Raw genomic sequence first — 23,470 nt, forward strand, 5'->3', positions numbered from 1 at the left:
ACCCATGCTCAGTTACATACATATTGCTGATGGCTACTTTTATAGAATCAAAGAGCTGTGAAAGAGGTTATATAGCCTGAAAAGTCTAAAATATTAACTGGCGCCTTGCAGAAAAAGTTTGCTTACCTCTGATTTTAGTAATCATGATTTGATTTAAGAATATTGTGACATCTGGGGCTGGAGAGATGGCTTAGCAGTAGGATGTTTGCCTGCAAAGCCTAAGGACCTGGGTTCGATTCCCCAGCAGCCATGTAAGTCAGATGCACATGGTAGCACATGTGTCTGGAGTTTATTTGTAGTGGCTAGAGGTCCTGGCACACCCATTCTCTCTTTCTCTCAAATAAATAAACAAAATATTTAAAAAGAATATTTTGACATCCAGCTAAAGTATCACTAAGGATGGAGAGTTATCTATGAAATAGGAAGTTAAAAAGTGTACATTTAACAAACATTTTGATATAAATTATAATTATTCAAACTGCATGCTGAAACAATTTAGCAAGAACACTTTATTTCTAATTGTTATTTTATTATTTGAACAAGAAAACAGTGCTTGTTAATATTTAGCCCAAGGGAGGTCATGCCTGAAATGAAGATGGGCATAACCACTTTCCATCTGCTGGTACTTGGATCAAGATGGGAGTTGCTGTCTGTCTTTCACATATCCTCCTTCCAGCCATGGAAGTCTTGCTGCAGCCATGTGAGACAAGCTGGGGAGAAATGGACTACTAATCTCTCTTCTCCAAGATTCCAGGATTGTTCTATCTTGTTTCAGGGAAGGGTTGGTGGAATAGCTCTTTTTTTTTTTTTCCCTGAAAAATCATAATTGCTTCAGTCATGAATGGTACTGAGTTTGTATGCTGCTAACATACCAAGCGCTTCCTGTTAGAAACATTTTATGTAAAAACTTCACATTCTTGTGTCACATGGAAGACAGAGCTCCCGAGTGAGTTCCAACTATTCTACATACTCAGAATCTCAAACCCTTCCTCCAGGTCACCATCCAGCAGCTGCTCAGAAGAAGCAATGGGCCGCCCCTGGGGTTGCACCTTGTCAATAAGAATGAAGGAAGGCCATTGTGGTGTTTTGGAACTAATTCAAACATCCTTAAATTCTCCTTAAGAATTTCCTTCTAAACAAGGCTACACCAACTATGAAAGTCTTTCTCCTCTTTGCAGAAAAATCCCAAGGCTATAGAAGGGACAGAGTTTAAGACATTCACTGGCTGTGAAGTCTGCAAAGCCTAGTCATTTACTATTCCATCCTCTTCAGCTCCAGTAAAAGTCTGGAGAGCCTGAGCCAGAGTGAAACCCTACCTCAAAAAACCAAAAAAAAAAAAAAAAAAAAAAGTCCAAGAAGATGAGATCATCAGTTAAGAAGCCTCTGACACAACAGAAACAAAATGAAGTTTCATCCTAATTCCCCTATAACTGTGTCATCTTAAAACACTCTTTGCGTGCATCCGTATACACAGGATTTATTTGGGATATTCCCAGGTAAAGGAACATAATGAGCACAGGAATTTCCAGGCTGGGCAAAAGTCAGCGGTGTCTCTACACTGGCTGGAACTAGTCAGAGAATCAGGGGGCTCTCACAAGCTGTGTTGCTACCTAAGGGAAGGATGCAGTGCATATTTTGTTATGTTCAGTAACCAATGTGATAGCCAATAGACATAAATAGCCAAGGAATTCAATTCATCAAGTAAAGCAAACTCTCAAAATATCCATGCAATTGTATTTAGTCTAAGTCCTTCACTAATTCATTTGTCTTCTTTTTCACCCATTTGTACCATTTAATGAATATAGAATAGAATAGCAAGTCTCTTCTATCTCAGAAGTACTTTAGGATTCATTTTTATTCTTTGGGTTGTTCTATTTCTTTCTCCCAGATCAAGCTCCTTCCCCAGTGAGTATAGATATAGGCTTGAGCCACCATCATCTTTATAGCACAGCATACCAGCATTGGATTATCAGTAAGTGGAAACTTCCATCTGTATGTATATAAACCATAGGTGAGCACTTCTATGAGACAGCAGCTTAGATTTTTCAGTTTTAAGATTCGTCCAGGATCCAGACCAGATCATCTGTATCTGGAAGTTCTTCAATTTGGTTTTATACTTATATAAAACTGGCTCCATTCTCCAGCTGTCATCCTGGGCCAATTCCTAAGGTTCACTTCTTGCTACATGTTCATTGAAGGTCAACATTGGAGTAGATCACTGATATTAAGAACTGAAGCAGAAAAAAAAGAAAGAACTGAAGTGGGGCTGGAGAACTGGCTTAGCAAAAAGTGCTTGCCTGCAATGCCAAAGGATCCAGGTTTGAACCCTTAGGACCCATGTAAGCCAGATGTATAAGGTGATGCATTATTCATTTGCAGTGGCTGGAGACCCTGGTGTACCCATTCTCTCTCTCTGCCTCTTTCTCTCTCTCAAATAAACAAACAAATAAAAATAAAATATTTTAAAAAATAAAAAAGAGGAAAAAGAATTGAAGCTGATCGAGTCTCTCCCCATCTCCTTAAACGTGCCTTGTTGTTTGCTAAAGGGAAGGACTTTCCTGCTGGTTTGGAAAAAACGTACATCATTTTTACTCACAATCTTATGGACAGCCTGGGTCACACTCCCTCTCTAGCCTAATTAGCATTAGAAAGTGACATTCACTGTATATCTGGAATGGAAGGGAGTAGAGCCATGAATATTTGGAAAAATAGATTTAATGACTGCAAAGGAAGGCATATTTCACAGAAATTAACTGGAGAGCATTATGTCAAGTGAATAAACCAGTCCACAAAAAATAAGTATCACATATTTTCTCTCATATGTGAAGCTAGAATAGAAAAGGGCATGAAACTCAAAGGGAAATTACCAGAGAGGTAGAAGGGGAAATGGAAAAAAGGGAATATAAAGAAAGAATTATAGAGGCATAAATAAAATAAAGTTTTATATATATGTGTGTGTGTGTGTGTGTGTGTGTGTTATAATGAAACCCTGTTATATAATACATTAAAAATGCAAATGAAAAACATCTGGATAAAATTTTTTGTTGGTTATCATTATGTGTCAAGTCCTGTATTAAAAGATTCCCATGCTATCTTATGTAAATCACACATAAAATCATGAGGTGAGTTGAGTTACTATGCATATTTTAAAGCTGGAAAAACAGAGGAGAGTTTAATTTTCCAAGGGATAGATGCAGTGTGTGATAGATTAAGATCTGTCTGATGCTAGAGGCAGAACCATAGTAATGCTTCAACTTTACAAATCTACATCAGTAGTGTTTATATATAATTGATGGAGATGGAGCTAGAACCTCTACAGTTCCTGTGTTAAGCATGGCACCTGTTTACTCTTCCATTTAAAATAGAAGTTTGATTTAAAAAAAATGACTAACCTACTAGCTGAGGAAATATATCTCAAGGGAACTGGAAGGGTGACTATATTTAAGAGGATCTTGATTCTTGTTCTAAGTAGTTAAATTAAGCAGTTTTCTTTGTGGTATGCAATGTTAGTACTTTTTTTTTTTTAGATTGATGGTGAAACATGGTTCAGATTAGAGACAAACTCTAGATTCATGTGGTACTTTTTTTGAAGCTTCTGTTGTGACTTTTAGATCTGTATCTTAGAAAATAAACTAGAATGACTTTTCTTTATTGACAGAAAGCCTCTGAAAACAATCTGGAGGGTTTCAATAGACTCCAAATCGAATTTCCTAGTTAATATCTTATGTTAGAATGACACACTCATGATGAATGACCAATACAGGTTTGTGTTATGAAGAGATACCCAGGCTTATTCAGTTACAATTAGCTTTTCCCTAATATATTTCTCCCCTCAAGGCTTTTATTTGGAATATCATGTTACATATCCTCAGCATGTCTCCAGAGCTTCCTCTTTACTATGAGAGATTCTCAGATTTTTCTTGCTTTTTTTAGGTCTTGGAGATTTTGAAGAATACTAATCAAATGTCTTGTAAAATACTCCAATAGTACTGTTGTGAAGCTTTCACATGTTCAGACCAGGGTTATTGGTTCTAGGAAAAGGCCACAGAGATCAAGTTACATTTTGCCGTTTAAAAAGATTGCATAGTCCAATTTCTGCTTTTCCTGAAAATTTCTCTTCTTTTTATATCTGCTTTGCTTTCCTTTGTCGTCTATTAGTTTTCTGGTTTCCTTTCTCTCCTCTCCCCATGTTTGCTCCTTGTCTTTGTTATCTTCCTTTCTTCCTTCTTCCCTTGCTACCTTTCTTACTCCCTCCCTCTCCATCCCTTTCTCCCTTTTTTTCCCATCCTTCCTTTATTTTCAAATAACTTGGAAGCATTGATTAGAAGTTCAATTGTACAGAGCCTTACATGAACATACAATAGCTCTTTATTTTCTTACATTTAACTAAACACTTTTGACTACCTGCTTGACACTGGATACAAATTTATATATTTGTTAGGTTGAACAGGTAGCTCCTGAATCTTGCTTATATTCCAGAATGTAAGAAAATAAAAGCTTATATTCCACATTGTAAGGTGCCATATCACTCTAGTGATGAAACAACCTTCAAAGACTTTGTAGTCATTATTCAACACAGGGACCTTTTATTGGTGATGGCCACGGTGGCAGGGGATGACAGTACTTTGTAGTGTTTTTGGGTTTTCCTAGTAGGGTCTGAAATGACAATATTAAAGGGATAATAAAGGAGATAAGAATTCTTACTGTGACCTGTTCCGTCACCCTGCTTTCTAGAATGTGTTACATGTTCAGACTTTAGCAATTTATGACACTTTATTTCATAGATTTCTCCAAGATGCCCCAGTCACTTCTCTCCTATGTACTTTTTATCCTCATGAAAGATTTTCTTTTTGTTTGTTTATTTTTTAGTGTATGTATGCATGGGAATGGGTGTGTGTATGACGTCTCTCTCTCTCTCTCTCTCTCTCTGTGGAAGAGGACATTTGTGTGAGTGTGGATGGGTATGTACCACAGTGTGTGTGTGGAGGGAAGAGGACAACTTTAGGTGTTATTTTTCACCTTGTACCTTGTTTGAGGCAGGGTCTCTTGTTCAGTGCTGCATTCACCGTGATAACTTGTCCACAAGCTTCCAGGTGGTGCTCCTGGCTGTATCTTCCTTCTAGCTGTAGGCATGCTGAAGTTCCAGATACTTGTGCTGTCTTGTCAGCTTTACATGTTTTCTGAGGTTCAGAACTTGGGTACTGATGCTAAGGAGGCAAGCAAGCACTTTATTAACTGAGCCATCTCCCAGCTCACAGTTATTTTTACATGTTAAGCACACTCCCGCCTCAAGGCCTTTGCAGGCAAGACAGTTTTAAATACTCACCTTACAAGTTCTTTTTACTAATATTCTTTCTTTATTTTCTTCAGGTCTCTAATCTAATCACTTCACCAGAGAGGGTCTCTAACCACCCCTTTGTTTTCTTCATTTTTTAAAAAAAATATCACTCATATCATTATTAATGTTCTTCTTTTTGTTACCAAAAGATCAGGGATATTGCTGTGTACATTGCTATAATTCCTTAAAATAGAACTGTAGCTCTGGAGAGATTGCCCAGTAGTTAAGTTTCTTGCCTTCAAAGCCTAACAACTTGGGTTCCACTCCCTAGTACCCACATAAAGCCAGATGCACAAAGTGGCACTTGCATCTGGTGTTCATCTGTAGTAGTTGGAGGCTCTGGAATGCCCATTCTCTCCCTGTCTATCTGTCTATCTCTCTTCTATCAATCTCTGTCTGCTTGCAAAGAAATAAATAAAGTTTAAAAATGGATTGTGTGTAGTATACCCTTCATGAGTATTTGCTGAATGAATTTTCTATAGACAGTAGAACTTATGGTTTCTAGAGATAATATTGCTGGTATCCACTGTGATTATCATTCATTGGTTGTAAATGTTAATTAAAATATTAACATAGGACTGAGATTCTTGTCTCATGAAGCAGGCATGAAGACAAGTTGATTACAAATGCCTTTTAAAATGCTTCTTTAGTCATTATTTGGAGTCTGACTTTTGAGACACTATTAAACATTCAGGAAAATCAAGATTTTTCTCAAATAAGAAGGTCCATTCATTGAAATTTTACACTAGACAGGCCACACAGCTGTCATTCTTTCCTACTTATTCATAATCATGTGGTATTTTAGGGTCAGTGGTTTGATGCAGAAAGTCTACATTCTTTTAATGTTTGCTGCTTAAAATGAATTGGTTTTGAGGCAGACAAGCCTGAGTAATAACTGAGCAAGCTGGGACACCACTCGGCTTGGAGCACCAAACACACCAAGACCTGGGACTTCCATCTATGTTGTTTCCCATATACTCTGCTCTAAACAGTGGAATAAGTTTCTCTTCACTAGAACCCCAAGAAGCATGCCTTTTATGGTCTTTTTCTATTCAAGTACTTTCCACGATATATGTGGGATTCACAGATCCAGTCCATTTACCATCTATTCCTATGTATAATTGGGTATACGTATGGTTAAGATTAAGGGTACCATGGGAAAGGATGTGTATAATAGACAGTTACAAAACCCATCTGTCAAATGTCCATCAGAGAACCATCCAAGCTATGCCTTTAGCAACCTGCTCCTCCTTCCCCTTGAATGAAATCCCAGACTACTTCCTGGGACACGAGGTATTTTCTCATTCAGGTGGCCCACTGCCCTTCTTGGTGATGTATTCAACCTCATATTATGGCTTTTGTCTTAATAAAGTTTCCTGTTGTTTTACTTTTTGTATATCTTTCCCAATTCTTTGAATAAGGCACAAAGAACCTGGTTATAGCCAGACAGAGACCACCAGTACTAGTTTAACTTTCAATCCAACTTTTTGTTTAGAAATCTTAGTCAGGTCTGCCACTTGTTTATTATATTAGTGACAATATCACTTGATGTAGCTGCCCTTTAGGTTTCTATTTATAAAATATATTAATAATGATAATTAGTAATATCTATCCTGACAATCTCATATGTTTTCTGTAAATACTACAAGACAACAATTCAAATATATTCCAAGTCATGCAGATTTATTATAAAGTAAACATGCTGTTTTAAATTCACTTTTAGGTGTTTCATAACAAAAACAGAATACATCAGTAATGCTAGAATTAGTGGCTGTATTAGTTACTTCAAACCAAGAGAGGACAAATCTATTTTGGCTTATGAGTTTGGAGAGTTTCAATCCATTCTACTGGGAAAGGCATTGCAGAAATCTCTGTCCATGGCAGCGGGAGCACAAGGCAAAGGCTGTTCAAATCACTGTGAGTCTAGAATCTTCAAAGGCTCTCCTCTAGAGATCTACTTCTGCTCGTTACACCAAGCCTCCTAGAGGTTTCATAAGCTCACAAAATAGTGTCACCAGCTGGGGAGCAAGCATTTAAAACATGAGCCTTTGGGGATATTTCATATTCAAACCATAGCAGTGGTTAGTGATAAATTGTAAGCTATGCTTTCTTAGGTGGGGGCAGATGCATCATTTGCTTCTTCCTGACTGAGGGTTCTCTTTTTCCTAGGAAGTTGCTTGTTATGTTGAAGCCCCTAAGGCTATGAGCCTTAGGCTTCCTAACTCAATATGAGACTTTCAGAATTTTACTCAAATGTAGAACACATATGCTCAGTTTTGCATTCTACATTTAGTAGTAAAAATAGAAAAAATGGTTGAAATAGCATTGTATGGAAATGTTTACTTTGGAGCTATAGTGAATTTGAAAAATCCTCTGAAGAGAACGTTCTGTATGACAAGTTGCTTGCTCTGTTCTTTTTGTTTGTTTGGTTTTACAGTGCTAGAGATGTAAGCCAGAGCCCTTTGAGTACTAGGCAATTATTCCACTACTGAGCAGCATACTGTAGACTAAAAAATATAGTCAGTTATAGTATATAAACTATGAAAATAAATTCTCAATTTGTAAATTTAATTTGTATTAGTTTTTTAAAATTAGGTTTTCCTGCCTGGTGTAAAATTGTTGGTGGCTGAGTTGGCAGTTTTGCAAAAATGTATCATTATTGTACAGTAAATACACATACTTCAATTTATTTAGCAGCCAACATTATATATATATTCACTCCTATATATAGAACCCAAATCCAAAGTGATCCTGTTTTTCTATCCTTATGACGTATATTTACTTTATGAAAAAGAGTTGGCATTTAATTTTTAAAGATTGATTTTGTTCTCTTCTAGGAATCTATGTTTTTTTCTGCTGCCTTATAAGTTGAAATTTGTGACTTTTTAAAAAAAATCTTGAGCTTTAATCTTCTCTTACAGGTGTCCCTGTTCTTTTACTAAGTTCTTGCTCTTGTGTAGTATGTCTGTCTTTCTTGATCTTTCTTTCTTTTCTCCTGACCCTTTCCTATTTTTATTGTCAAACTTGGAGACTTAAAACATGCATATATGTTGACAATTTCATATATCTATATGATGTATTTTGATCAAATTAACTCCGTTTGTTATTCTCCTTTTACTCCTGATGAACACTTTGTTTTTTCTCACTAGTTCTGTGCCTATGTTTCTGTCTTCTTTTGTGATTCACTGAGTTTAATTTGGGGTGCTTTCATGGGTGGGGCAGTATTTACTAGACCAAGAGCACTTTACTGATTGTTACTTCACTGAAGAAAATGTCTCCACTGCCCCAAGCAACCATTGACTCCCATTAGCTCTTCAGAGAGAGGTAGGGAACCTCATGAGCTCCTCCCTCAACCATGATTGGAAAGCTGATTGACCCAGTCTTTTTCAGGTCTTGTGCAAGTAACCTGTAGAGGTTGCATTTGTTAATGTAAGATTAAAAGAGAGTTGAGTCATAAAGTAGGAATCTGAACTTAAAGATATTTCCCACTCCCTCATATTATGTTTATCTGGAATAGCACATTCCATAGCATGAAAAAAAAAAAAAAACACTAAGCAGGCAGAAGAAGTGTCAAGTAATTAAAACAAGTAGTTTCAGAATAGCAAGAGAGACTAATAAAAACGTGATGGGAACAAACTCATAGAAAAACTGATTGAGAAAGTGGTTATTAACAATGTAATTAATAAAATATGAACTCAAAAAGGAAACTAAGCATATAATATAGCAATCCCTCTTCTTAGTGTTTAGCCAAAGGAAATGAAATCAGTTAGTAGAAGAGACACAAGAGTCTATGTTTCTTGTACCACTATACACAGTAGCAGAGGTACAAAGCCACCCTAAGTGTCTACCAACTAGTGAGTGGATAAAGAATATGTAGTGTACATATAAGCCCACTGGAATACTATAGTTCAGCCACAACAAGGAACAAAATTGTGTTTTTGTGATGAGTGGATGAACCTGGAGAACATAATGTTAAATGAAATAATACAGATCCAGAAAGAGAATAACCCCTCACTCATAGCATCTGAGAAAACATGACCTCAGATGGAAAGAGTGGGATACTGGTTACAAGAGTTCTGGTGGTTAGTGGTGTGAGGAGGCTAACAGGATATTGGTCAAAGCTTCCATAATTATAGATGTATGGGAGGAAAACAGAATATCCAGAACAGAAAATATACAGAGGTGAAGAATAGATCAATGAATACCTTAGGCTGGTAGGGAGGGTGGAGAGGATAGTTGATATGGAAGAGGAAAGATATGGGGTGAGTACAAATGATCATGAATAGATAAATGGCACCTTAGGCTGGTGAGGAGGGAGGGAGGATAGGTGATGTGGAGAGGAGAGATGGGATGATCACTGGTGATCATAATGTCTTTTGTAATGAGTGATGAAAACATTTAAAAATTTATTGTAGTAAAGGTTGTCTAAATCTGTGAACAAGGTAGAAATCTTTGGATTCTATATTGAGGAAGAAGCCAGTGCCATATGCTGTCCTCTATCTAGCTTTCCTGAGTACTAAACCAAAGAAATGGAAAATTCTACCAGCTTTGAGAAATGACTTCATTAACTAATATTCCAGAAATTTAATATAAGTTTTGAGTCACCTTGGGAAATTTAGTATTTTTCCCTTAAGCCTTGCTATTATTATCGTAGTATCTGGTAAGATGTAGACTCTTTCACCTTTTAAATAGGAGAACTAAAAATACTATCATATTGTTATTTGAAATGTGGTATAAAATACTTCCTAAAATATTTTTGTATTAACTCAGCATAATCTACTGTGTAATCATCCCTTACTCCTGAGTGCCTCCGTTCCTAAGAATTATTTCAAACTAAGACTAATTAGCTGGCTACCAATGTTCTTGATGCTTCCATGTTATGAATTTTGATTCAGGTATAATTTTAGGCATGTGTATGCTATACTTAATGCTTCAGCAGTGACAACGGGCTCTGTAAGGATCCATTTCTTTGTGCTTTCAGAGTTTGATCTCAATCTTGAACATTTTCTTTGTTAGAATCAGCAAGAATATTATCTAATGTCTTTTTTAAAAATTCACATCTTTTATTTATACATATAGTAAATTTTTGGGAAAAGCAGTTTTCAAAGAAAGTACAAATGGCTTAACATTTTTTTTTTTTCAGTCAAGTCTGGTAGTAATAAATGAAACAGAAAACTGATAGAGCACCTTTTGGCTACTGCACTGGGCAGTATTAAAAACACCAGCATTTTCAAGGAAAATTTACCTTAGCCAGTGACTATAGTCAATTACCTTATCTTTTGCATAGGTTATTTTCATAGTACTATACTGGTGTAGCAGACAGCTTCAGGTTCACTAAGATGAACTTCCAGAGCAGGCATGGTTATGGAGGAAGGGATATTTATTGAAGCTTACATATACAGAGGAAGATCCATAAATGGCAGAAGAAGCTGGCCTGCCTTCACAGGACCAAGGAAAGAGAGAAAGAGAGAGAGAGAGAGAAAGAGAGAGAGAGAGAGAGAGAGGCACAAGCCAAAAAGCCAAAAGCAAAAACCCACAGCACACTTCAGAAACTCCAGCTAGGCACACTCTTTTTTTTTTTTAAATTTTTTATTTATTTATTTGAGAGCGACAGACAGAGAGAGAAAGAGGCAGAGAGAGAGAGAGAGAAAGGGAGAGAATGGGCGCCTCAGGGCCTCCAGCTACTGCAAATGAACTACAGACACGTGCGCCCCCTTGTGCATCTGGCTAATGTGGGTCCTGGGGAATTGAGCCTCGAACCAGGGTCCTTAGGCTTCACAGGCAAGCACTTAACTGCTAAGCCATCTCTCCAGCCTGGCACACTCTTCATATCTTTAGATTGAAATCTGAAACCCACCACCACACCTTAAGATCCACCCAGTGACACTGCCTCCAGCTAGGTGGCTGCATATGCAAACTACAAACAATAAAAAGCTGAATATGTTGGGGGCCATATATTCAAACTACTACAACTGGGTACCCTGGTTAATTTCCAGAGTGCTTCTAATCAGTGTAGCCTCACCATCTAACCATTCAAAGCCTGTTTACTATGAAACTATGGAGTAAGTAAAACTAAATAAACCTAGCTCCATTTATTAGCTGATTTAAATATCCACAATTTCAAAGGTCATAAAGCTGGATAATGCAGTGCTATTTTTGTTTTCACAAGCTTTATTATAAAGAACTGTCTGACATGTGGATTATGGTAACTATAGCCTAAGCTACTTTTTAGGCTCTTGAAGGCAATTTTGCTGAAAACATTGACTCTCCTCTTGAGTGACAGGAATGGGAATTAAAGTCTTGGAATCTCTGTCTTCATCTTGTCTGACTCCTTTGCCAGCCATAACCTCTGGTAAGATTCTTCTCAGTTCTATGTGTAGATATGCTGACAGCTCAGGAAAACATGGAGTATTTCCCTCCCACTTTGTCCTTGTGCTTTTCAATAGCTTCAGCAGCTGGACCACTGAAGTCCTTTAGCCTGGCAATAGCTTGGGCAGGATGATGGCACCTGTTACAAGAGAAACTCAGCCTTTCCTGGGAACTGCTAGCTGCCAATTTGCCCTCTGACTACAAAGCCAGGATGTTTGAATAACAGAAGTAAAACCCTTTTCAAAGCTCATGTCCATGGCCACTAGAAAATTACCGACCTTAGCCCACCTCTAGAGATCAATGGGTTGCCTCTCCCTTTCGGGAGTAGCCTGGTTTTTCTACCTCCCTAGCACTCTGGATGAAATCCTATGAGAACCTTGACACCATGTTCAGACTTCCCTTAGTCTCATTTCTGTGGGTTCTATGTCCAAACATCCCATCACCGGTAACCCCAGAGCATGTTGCCTATCTACAGTCTTGCATGAACTTTTCTCATATGGCTGCTGACATTCTGGGAGTGGTGCTATTTGTTTTCCTGAACCAAGTGCCTTATTTTTAGTAGCAAAGGCAATGTTTTTGGAGATGTGTTCACATTGGAAACCTAAACAGATTCTGATTTTCCTGAAGGGAAAAGAGCTCCTGACTGCCAAACCCATATTTAAATACTGCCAATGAGGACTGACAGATTGCCTCTGTTTCACTCCATGTGCATGACTGAGGTTTATGGGAGACACTGACAACAAGCTATTCTTTTAGAAGATTTTGAGAGTATCTGTGATGAAGATCTATGGTCTGGTTCTGTGGGCCCATATTTATGTATAACAATGTGGAGCAATGTGCCTTTTGTTTTATTCTAAAATATGTTGTTTCTACAGTCTGTGTCTACTTTGTGGCTCGTAGGACTCTTCTTAATCCTGAAACCTAATGTCTTCCCAAGCTATGGATTGGAAAATTTCCTTAGATTTGGCATTCTTAAGGCTAGGAAGGAAGGCTTAAAAGGCTTTTGTAACATCTGTGATGTTTTGCTCTTAAGGAGAGAGGGTTAAGTATTTATGGTGACTGATCTGAATCCACAGGTAATAATTAGCTCATCCTCTGTGTTTCTAACCTGCTATTTAGCTGTATAAGCCACACTTGTTCTTGCTTGCTTGGGTCACGTTAATTCATAGATGTGCTTTAGTGAACCTCAGGGTCATGTGAAGAGCAATTTGATTTACTTATTCATATGTACAGTCTTATGATTGGTGGGTTTCTTGTTTTAATTTCTTAGTATGAATACTACTGATATATATTTTATATAATATTTTCATTAGGTTTATTTATTTATTGCATTAGTTAATATATATCAGTCATTAAATTGTATATTTTATATTTGTTAGTTGGTTTTACTTCAACATCTAATTTTTTTAAAATTTATTTATTTATTTATTTGAGAGCGACAGACACAGAGAGAAAGACAGATAGAGGGAGAGAGAGAGAATGGGCGTGCCAGGGCTTCCAGCCTCTGCAAACGAACTCCAGACACGTGTGCCCCCTTGTGCATCTGGCTAACGTGGGTCCTGGGGAGTCGAGCCTTGAACCAGGGTCCTTAGGCTTCACAGGCAAGCGCTTTAACCACTAAGCCATCTCTCCAGCCCTCAACATCTAATTTTTATTATCATCTTACAAATGAAAAACACAGGGCTCAGTGAGATGGCTTAGTGGTTATTGACACTTTCTTATAAAACCTGATGGAGTGAGTTTGATTTCCCAGTAATGCCAGATGCACAAAGTGGCACATGTGTCTGGAGGTTACTTGTAGGGGCAAGATGCCCTGGAACAGTCATTCATCCTCTCTCTCTCTCTCTTTCTGCTTTTCTGTAGCTAACTTTAGGGAGTTTCAGAGCTCATAGTTTCATAGTATACAGCAAATGTGAACTTTAAATCTATTTTAGTTCAAAAAATGAGTTAAGCTAGAATCATGAACATTCATGGAAAATGAGTTTTCTGCACTAGAAAAAGACAATTTAAGTACTACTAAGTTAAGAATATGACATATTAATACAAAACAGGACGTTTGATATGGATGCCATAGAAATGTGAAAAGAACTCAAAAATTTCAAAAGTCACCAGAAAGTACAAAAAAAGATAATATATCACCACACAGGAATGGGCATCTAATATTTTTAAAATGTATTCAATCTAAGTTTTGATTCTGTTTTCCAGAAACAGTATGGAAATATAACAATTTTTTTCTTAAATATCTCTTTTGGAGTAGGTTTTGAAAATGGTAGAGCCTTAAGTCAGTCAAATTTCTGTAATATGAGTCATAAATGAAAAGTTTCTTTTAAAAAATATTTTATTTTTATTTATTTGAAGGAGAGAGAGAGAAAGGCAGATAGAGAATGGACATACCAGGACCTTCAGCCACTGCAAACAAAGTCCAGATGCATGCACCCCCTTATGCATCTGGCTTACGTGGGTCCTGGGGAACTGAACCTGGGTCTTTTGGTTTTGCAAGCATGTACCTTAACTGCTGAGCCATCTCTCCAGCCCAAATGAACAATTTCTAAGGAAAGTTTAAATGTGGCAATCAGGAGATAATTTTATTCAATGTGGTAAGCACATACTTTAAAACTCCAGTACACATGTAGCAGTCCTTTAGAAATCTGATGTCATTCATAAACCAGAAAAAACCCAGCTTTTTCTATGCCCTAAACCACATAGAGGCAATTTTCCATAAATAAGTGGCAGGGGGCCCAATGTGTAATCCAGTAAATAGCATGCAGTGGTCATTACACACACTGAATCAGAATCACATTGTACAGCCAGCTCTGGCCTCAGAATGCAGACTGCCTAATTTGGAGGAAAAGCATTTAAAAATTGATTTGAGTTAAGATAAATGTTTGAAGATAATTGCAGTCTGAATAGTGTTTAAGAGATGATTATAATCCCTTAGCAGGTTTATGAGCAACTGATAGGAAGGAATTTCTGTCTATTCTCCTTTGGGACAGAGAGATAGTTCCTAGTGTGAATTACATTAGGTGGTTGGGGTTTAGGCAGTTGCATAATAGTTTGCAATTTTCTAAGAACTATAAGCTCTGAAATTCCCTAAAACTAGTTACTTTACTCAGTGCTTTTTCTTTTGTAAGATGATAATAAAGATTATATGTTGAAAGTAAATCAAGTAAAATCTAAAATACATAATTACTCATCTATTTTAGCTGATACGTAAGAGTACTATCTTCAGTCTACTTCAGACAGAAATCAATTGGTGTATACATTGGCTAGTTATAAGTAATCAATAAAAAGAGTATTAATTTTTAGAAACAAAATTTTTCAATATTCTGAAGTATTTTCAGCCAAAGGATTTGTTGGTAGTATTTTGAGAGAAAAAGCTTAAACTATAAAACTCATTTTGGTAATCTGCAAAATTTGCCTTCAAATTGTGGGGAGTAGGGTTAATTTAAAAGAAGTAGAATTTTAGAAGTAAAAGTTCTCTGTTATTTTAAAAATAAAATGAAGGGGATGTTGCAGTCCGGTTCGCATTGCTGGTAGAAATCACCCAACCAAGAGCAGCTTTTGGGAAACAGAGATTTATTTTGGCTTACAGGCTCGAGGGGAAGCTCTACGATGGCAGGGAAAAACGATGGCATGAGTAGAGGGTGGACATCACCCCCTGGCCAACGTAAGGTGGAACACAGCAACAGGAGGGTGTGCCAAACACTGGCATGGGGAAACTGGCTATAAAGCCCTTAAGCCCGCCCCCAACAATACACTCCTTCCAGGAGGCATTAATTCCCAAATATCCATCAGCTGGGAACCTAGCATTCAAAACACCTAAGTTTATGGGGGACACCTGAATCAAACCACCACAGGGGATATGGCATGTTTTAATTTTCATATGTTCAATTTACTATGTACATAATATTTTGAAAAAATACATTGAAATACAAGTGAGAAAGACATACTACAGATACTTGGAAAGTAAAGTTTTTCTTTTATGAGAATAATTTAATGTTTATTTTACTAACATAAAATTATGTAGTATAGAAAAACTAGCATACAACTTAAATGATTTTGTGAAAAAATAGGCAAGCATGTGACAGAAACATGTAAAAATCAAAAGATCTTGTTAATTATTTCAGAGTTTCTGTAGTGCTCACTATTGTATGGACAATACTTGGTTTACTACCATCAAAAGAACTAAAATGTAAAAAAAAAATGTCAGAAGAACTTCCTTAGCCCAGGGATATTTTCCTTAGAACAATTAAAGCAATCAACAAAGCAAAAACTAGAATACTATGTATACAAAAAGACATCCATACTATTAATTTTTTTCTTGTCACTGACATCATGATGTGGAAAGAAACAATTGTAGAAAGTATTCTTTTGTCTTATGGTTTCAAGCAGTCTGTTATGATGGAGAAGGCAGACTGGAGTAGCTTAGTTCATGACGGTAGGTATATGACAGAAGCTATTCACAACCACTGTGAACAGGAAGCAAACAGTGAGCTGGGATCAGGAGCTGGGCTATACACTTAAAAGCCTGTCCTAAATGACTACTTCCACTACCTGGGTCTTATTTCTTCAAGGCTCAACAGCTCCTTAAAAGAGTGCTATCAACAGTAAAAACATATTCAAAGCAAGAACCTAGGGGGTCTCCAAAGGCTTATGGGTATAATCCAAAATGTACTAGTTCAAGTGTCCCCAGAGTCCGAATAGTTCCAACACTGTTCAAAAGTCTAGTCTCTACTGACAAAGCAATTAGCTGTGAATCACTATAAAATAAAAATTTTCCCATATACAGTGGCATGGAGTTAACATCCCCATTTGAAAAGGAAGATAGAACAGGATAGCATGGAAAGATTGACCAAAGAAAGACTGAAGCCAAATAAGGCAAACACTAAATCCTAGAATTCCAAGTTTAACGTTTGGGGCAAGTGATGTCATAATGTGGACTCCAACAGACTTGGGTAGTCCCATCCCTGTGGCTTTGGTATTTTCAACATACTTTGACCATTGATGCCTGCAGTTTTTTTTTTCTCCCTCAGCAGACATCCTATGTTCTTGATACATGCAATATCTTGGTGTCTCTATTGCAACTTCACTTTCAAACTTCCGGGTGTCTCCTCATGGGCTCCCCGCATGGACTCTGACCCTGCTGTGTGCTGCATACTCCATGCCACCCACACTTTCTCCAAAATTCTCATGGAAACCATCATGACTTTGTACTCTTGCATTCCATCTTCCTCCAACATTGGCACCATGTGAATCATGAATGCTAAGTTCTGCCCGCTGGAGTAGTAGCTACGAGATCTGGTACCATACCTGCAGCAGCCCTGGGAGGTTAGGAGGCTGAACCTGGGCAAACGCTTCCATAGGTTGGAGGCATTCTATAAAGGAAGATTTTCACATGGATTTGAAAATTTATACTCTTGAGTCATTGCGTTAGTTCTCACTGATTCCTGAAATGTCCTCAAGATACCCTTCTTATTACCCTGTTATAAACTGTTTTCTTCCTTAGTTTTCTTTCTGTTGTTTGAACCTCTCACTCTAGCCCAACCTATCACTATGCACCTCCAGCTTCCTTCAAACCTCCTGTAACCCCCTACCTCAGCCTTCTTCATGCTGGGATTAAAGGCACGAGCCACCATGCCTGGTTTAAACTTCCTTTTAATGGTCTGAGTCCATTTCAATCCTGTTTATTCACCACTTTAAGTCTACTTCATTTCTGGCCATATTATCTTTATATATTTCTGTTCTCTTTTCTCCTGATTCTCAGTGTAAACCTGGTTTAAAGATGACAGACAGCAATGGTAGTCTGAATTCGTGGAATTATAAATGAAATGTAATGTGCTATCTGACACAATCCTTTCAGATCTTGAAACTCAACAAACTCAACAACAACAAAAAACAAACAATTTGAATCAGGATAGTGGCCTTTAATCTCAGTACTCTCAGCACTGAAGAGACAGAGGTAGGAGGATCACAGTGAGTTTGAGGCCACTCTGTGACTACATAGTGAATTCCAGGTCAGCCTGGGCTACAGCAAGACCCTACCTCAAAACAAAAACAACCAAACAAACAAAAACCCCACACAATTTGACATAAATGAATGATCTGTGGATGTCTGTGATAGAGTTTAATTTTATGGTAGTGTTATTCTGGAAATGGTCAGAATAGGTAAGGGAATAACACCTCTGTGTTCCATCCTCAAGTGAGTAATATTGTTTGCATTCTAAACTTTCTATACTGCCCATCATGCCAGTTTGATTTTCTATAGTGTTTCATGTATATACAGCTAAAATGTATCACATTGCAATGTAAGAGATCAGAAAATGACCAGTGTTTGATCCATCTAATTTGAAATCTATCTTTCCTTAGTATAGTATAAAGAAGAGCTATTTATGCCTCCTGCTGGTTTGTGGGTGGAAGAAGAGAACCGCCCAGTCATTTACAATGACATTCTGGGTTAAGAGAGAGTTATAATCATTTCACAAAATTAGTGGTCATAATATATAAAGAATAAAGATCTTGTCAGCTCCTGAAATATCTATGGTATTTGTTCATATGCTCAATCTGGTAAGGAACATCTGGTCCTCCAGGATAGTCTCCATAGATTTTGTAGTCTGGTTTTGAGCTGAGGGTTAAAATCTGGAAATCTTGGAATAGGAGTGCTAAAAACTATTTCATGCTTAGATTGTGGAAAATAGAATTTTATGTCTGTGTATGTATGTGTGTATGTGTATGTGTGTGTGTGTGTGTGTGTGTGTGTGTGAGAGAGAGAGAGAGAGAGAGAGAGAGAGAGAGAGAGAGAGAGAGAGAGAAAGAGAAAGAGAAAGAGGGAGAGGGAGAGGGAGAGGGAGAGTGAAAAGTGGTTCACCAAGGCCTCCAGCCACTGCCATTGAACTCCAGATGTGTGTACCATCTTCTATACATGTGCAGCCTTTCACACTTGTATCACCTTGTGCGTCTGGCTTATGTGGGATCTGGAGAGTTGGACTTGGGTCCTTAGGCTTCACAGGCAAGTGCCTTAACTGCTAAGCCATCTCTCAAGCCCATATTTTTTTTTTTAAAGAAAAGTCCATGACTATCCAGTTTGGAGAACAAAATGTGAGGTGTGATTTATTAGCACTCTTGAAGTATGGAATTAATTTTTCCAAGGGAAAGTACCGTCTGCTTCCAACCACAATATAGAAAGAACTATCTGGAAGGGTTTCAGATTTAGGAGAGCCAGAAAGAATTTTCTTACTATGGAAATGGTTAGGGATCTGAGCAGGTAGTCAACCAAATCATTGGCATCTCTTCTCACATTCTATTAAGATAAACTTAGATTTTGTTTCCAGTGTATTGTAAGGTTTTTGGGAACAAGGGACCTTCTTATTTAATACCCTTATTTTCAAAGACTTTAAGGGCTTAATCAGCTGGTAAGCAGCAAAGCCAAAACTGCCGCTCAGATCCGATTTACAGGAAAATCTCTTCTGACCAAATACTACAGTAAGTCTCCATCAATTCCAATGTGCTGACATGTTTCAATGGAGAAGTAAGTTTATTCAAAGGAGCCACAAATAGTAGTATTTCTCCCAAATACTGCTTATTAAAGATGTGAATCATGTTGTGGCCAAAGAAGACAGTGCTTCTTGTGTATTTCCACAGCTTACTCCTTGAACAGCACCTTGTGTCCTGCATGTTCCTTGCATTTAAGAAGCTTCCATTATTTTAAACAATTCAAATGCACACTGTCCAACACACGAATTTCCTCTAAACTTTATACACGCCAATTCTTATTGCTTCTTACTTCTTAGAGGTAAGATAATTTGCTTGAAAAAATATTTCTAAGTCAAGAGTATGCTGTATAAAATTTGGTCAGATGACTAATATAAAAATAGCATGAGGTCTGGAAACAATTTAAACTTCTGCCACATAATCAGTAGGCCAGAGAAATGGTGCTGGAACTACTGACAAGTTTAAGCAACAAAATGAAGTTTTATCCAAAGTGAAGAGAAAGTTTTGTTTTAGAAATGAAATGCAGCCTTTGTTTTTGTGAAAATAACAATAATTTTCTTAGAAGTGTTAGTTTGCTGATTGCGAATCTGACCAGAGAAAGAGACCACAGTAGGAAAGAGTTTCATTTAAAAATTTATTTAGAAAATGTCATGACCCAAAGGGTACAAGAAAAAACAAAACTGGAATTGGATTAATATTTACTGATGGATAAATACGAGATAATACATTTTAAAATATTTTTATTTATTTGGAAGTAAAGAGATACAAAAAGAGACAGAGACAGAGAGAGTATATAGATGTGCCAGGGCCTTCTGCTACTACAAATGAACTCCAGATGCATGTGCCACTTTGTACGTCTGGCTTACATGAGTACTGGGCAATTGAACCCTGTTCATTATGCTTTGAAGGCAAGTGCCTTAACCACTGAGCAATCTCTGTAGCCCAATAAATAGATGATAATACATTTTAATACCAATTTGTTTTGAATAGGGGACAGAAATCCCAAGCATGTGGAAATACATCTTTGTTGTAAATCATGGATAAAACATAGTAGCCTCATTTTTTCTTTTATTATTTTGGTGCTGAGAATGGAACACAGGACACAGGACAGTCCACTTTCTGGACAAGCGTTCTTATATTCACTGAGCTAAGTCCTGAACACAGAGGGAAACATAGTATAAAACTATTTTAAAGGGCTGGAGAGGTAGCTTAGCAGTTAAAGCACTTGCCTGCAAAGTCTAAGGACCCAGATCCAATTGCCCAGTACCAACATAAGCCAGATGCATAAAGTGGCACATACATCTGGAGTTCATTTGCAGGGCTAACGGTTCTGGACACCCATTCTCTTTCTCTTTCTCTCTTGCTATCTTCCTCTCTTCTCTCCCTCTCAAATAAATAAAAATTAAAAATATAAAAGATATTTACAAAATAAGTATAATTGATTAAAAGCACTGGGCTATGAAACCAACAAAACTATATATTACATGATGGCAACAATGTTGTGGTGCTGGTTCAACCAGCCAGCTTGATGTGAAACAGCCATTCTCACGGTTAGCCAAATGACTTTCAGTAAGCCACTTATTTTTGACTCAGAAGCATTCCAAGAGATATTAAATAAGCGCATATTTCTGGTCTCTATCTCTGGTCCATTACATGGTTGTGAATCATGTTTCTAGGAGAGTATGAAAGTTCAGGTCTAGTCATAAGCTCATGTTCTGATTTGATTAGCTTTTAACATCCTAGTCCCTAGTTCTCTGGCATTCTAAAATTACCACTCCTTTAAAAAAGGTGGGTAAATGACACACAAATTAATTGATTCTCTTTTGGTTGGAACTACCTTGTTCCCATTTTCTTCTCTGTCTCTTAGGCAATTACTTAAGAGTACTTAATTTATAAATATTCTTTGCATATGTTTTTGGAACATGAATATTTTTGTGATTGAATGTTTTAAGTTTTTTTTTTTTTCTTAGCAGTTTTAAGTTTGTAAAAGCATTTATTTACTTGCAAGAGGGAAAGAGAAGTTCACCAGAATGAACTCCAGATACATGCATCATTTTGTGCATCTGGCTTTATGTGGGTACTGGGGAATCAAACGCAGGTCATCATGCTTTGTGAGCAATTGCCTTTATAGGCATATAGGACTTTGATTAGGTTTATAGTACCAGGCATGAATTTCCTCCTGTGGAGTAGAGTTGAAATCTAATCAGAGAGCAGTTGTTTGCTCCCATAATAATAATGCCACTATTGAACTGGTGGTCACATCTTGCCCAGCTGACCAGTTATATACTTTGCAGGGTACACAGCTGGTTAAGACTGTTAATGACTCTTCCAGCAGCTGGCATAGCACTTTCTAGCACTATGATAGCTAGCCAGCCGGGATGCATTATTATTACTTTTGCATGCGTATGTGTTCTTGTGGGGGGTACACATGCATTTGTGGTGTGTGTGTGTGTGTTGGTCATAGACCAATACTGAGTACCTTCCTCAATTGCTTTCCTCATGTTTTGCTCTTCACTCTCATTGAATCTGGAGCTTGTGATTTTGGCTAAACTAGCAATACTTGCAAGCCCCAGGAATACTTCTATCTCTACTGTTTCAGCACTGGGTTTGCAAGCACACACCATATACAGCTTTTATTTGGGTGCTGGTGAACCAAATTCAGGACCTGATGCCTGCATAGCAAACACTTTACCAAACGAGTCACATCCCCAGCTCTTGTGCATGTGTTTTTAGTAAATATGTTGTACATACAAAGTGTCTCCAACTTTGCAGTACTATATAATAAAATTTTTCAGAGATGGAATTTTGTAATTATTCAATACTCTTCAATTCATATACAAGTAGATTACATGTTCACAGATTATGTATGTTCTTAATTTAACTATCCAGTGATAGAAAGCACTTTTGATGTAAGGTAGAATAGCAGTTACACTGAAGAATAACTTAAAGACTATAAATCTATCTTTTAAAGTGTTTCTAAGTATAATCACAGAGTTCAATGTAATCACTATGCAATTTTAGAATTTTCGTCATTTCCCAAAGACATTATGCGCCCATTGTAAATCACTTATTTTCTCTCAGACCTCACCCTGATACCCTACCAAGCTATATGTAGGTATTTCATTTAATACAAACTTTCTAATATTCATTCACACAGTGACATGTCCCCATTATTTTATGCCTGAATAATATTCCATTGTATCGCTATAGCACATGAATATTTATCTAGTTTTCCATCAATATATTTTCTGCATATTTATCCTTTCAGCTATTTTTATTAGTTGTGGTATGAACATGAGAATTCACATTTTTGTGAGGACAACATACTCCATATTATAGCAGATACACTACATAAAAGTATATTTTTATACAAAGGTGGATTATCTAGGTCAGGTCAGATAATTTACTTTGTGTTTAGTCATTTGAAGAACTGTGGGTCTTGACGTCATAAGTAGCTCACTATTTTCTACCACACTGACAGTGTGTGGTGCTTCTGATTTCTCCATGTCCTCACCATCACTTGCTATTGTTTGTCTCTAGCTAAATTAGTACATGCCAAGTGGGTTTTACATTGTGATTTTCTTTAGTGAATTTCAACAATATTTAAGAATATACTTTTTGGAGTTCTTGTACAAATTTTGTTATATTTTCCTTGATTCTTTTTGTATTTTTCTAGTATAAATTTTATATTATGAACATACTTTCTAGCTGTCTATATGCCACATATAGGAAGAAAATTGATTTTGGCACATTTAATTTAAAACATCTTTCCATTATTGACATTTAGCTTATTTCGTTGCCATCAGAGAACATAGTTTCCATAATTGTGATGCTTTGAACTTGAAAGTATGTGCAATGACACACACAAAGTTTGTGCTTTAATTTTGCTTGGGGCAGTATTCTATGTTTCCTCATATATCTGACATTGGTTCAGAGATATTTAGGTACCTGAACCCTTTCTTAAGGCTAGGCATGAAGCATAGGGCACTATTTCCATGGGAATATGGAATACCTGTAAAAGCCATTTTTAATACTGGTTAGAACTGACATTTAGTGGCTGGACATGAGGAAGCTTTCCTCTTGGAATGCAAACGACTGTACCATGTCTGACATGACCTGAAGGCCTTGTCAGCAGTTCATGGAGCTGATAACTCCATTTGTGGTTATTTAAAGCTAGAAACAACTTTTTTTCTATATGCAAAAAAATACCTACATTCAAAATGATCTCTGGATATAATAAATTTCTCTGGAATGCAAGTCCCTAAGATTAATAAG

General features: G+C 37.1%; 1 pseudogene; it reads right to left on the reverse strand.

Annotated features, from left to right (window-relative positions):
- Window positions 1–970: 970 nt before the first annotated feature.
- On the reverse strand, window positions 971–21,819 carry LOC123460230 (annotated as a pseudogene).
- Between the last annotated feature and the right edge of the window lie 1,651 nt (window positions 21,820–23,470).

This window comes from Jaculus jaculus, chromosome 4, assembly GCF_020740685.1.
Source record: "Jaculus jaculus isolate mJacJac1 chromosome 4, mJacJac1.mat.Y.cur, whole genome shotgun sequence".
Classification (NCBI taxonomy): Eukaryota; Metazoa; Chordata; class Mammalia; order Rodentia; family Dipodidae; genus Jaculus; species Jaculus jaculus.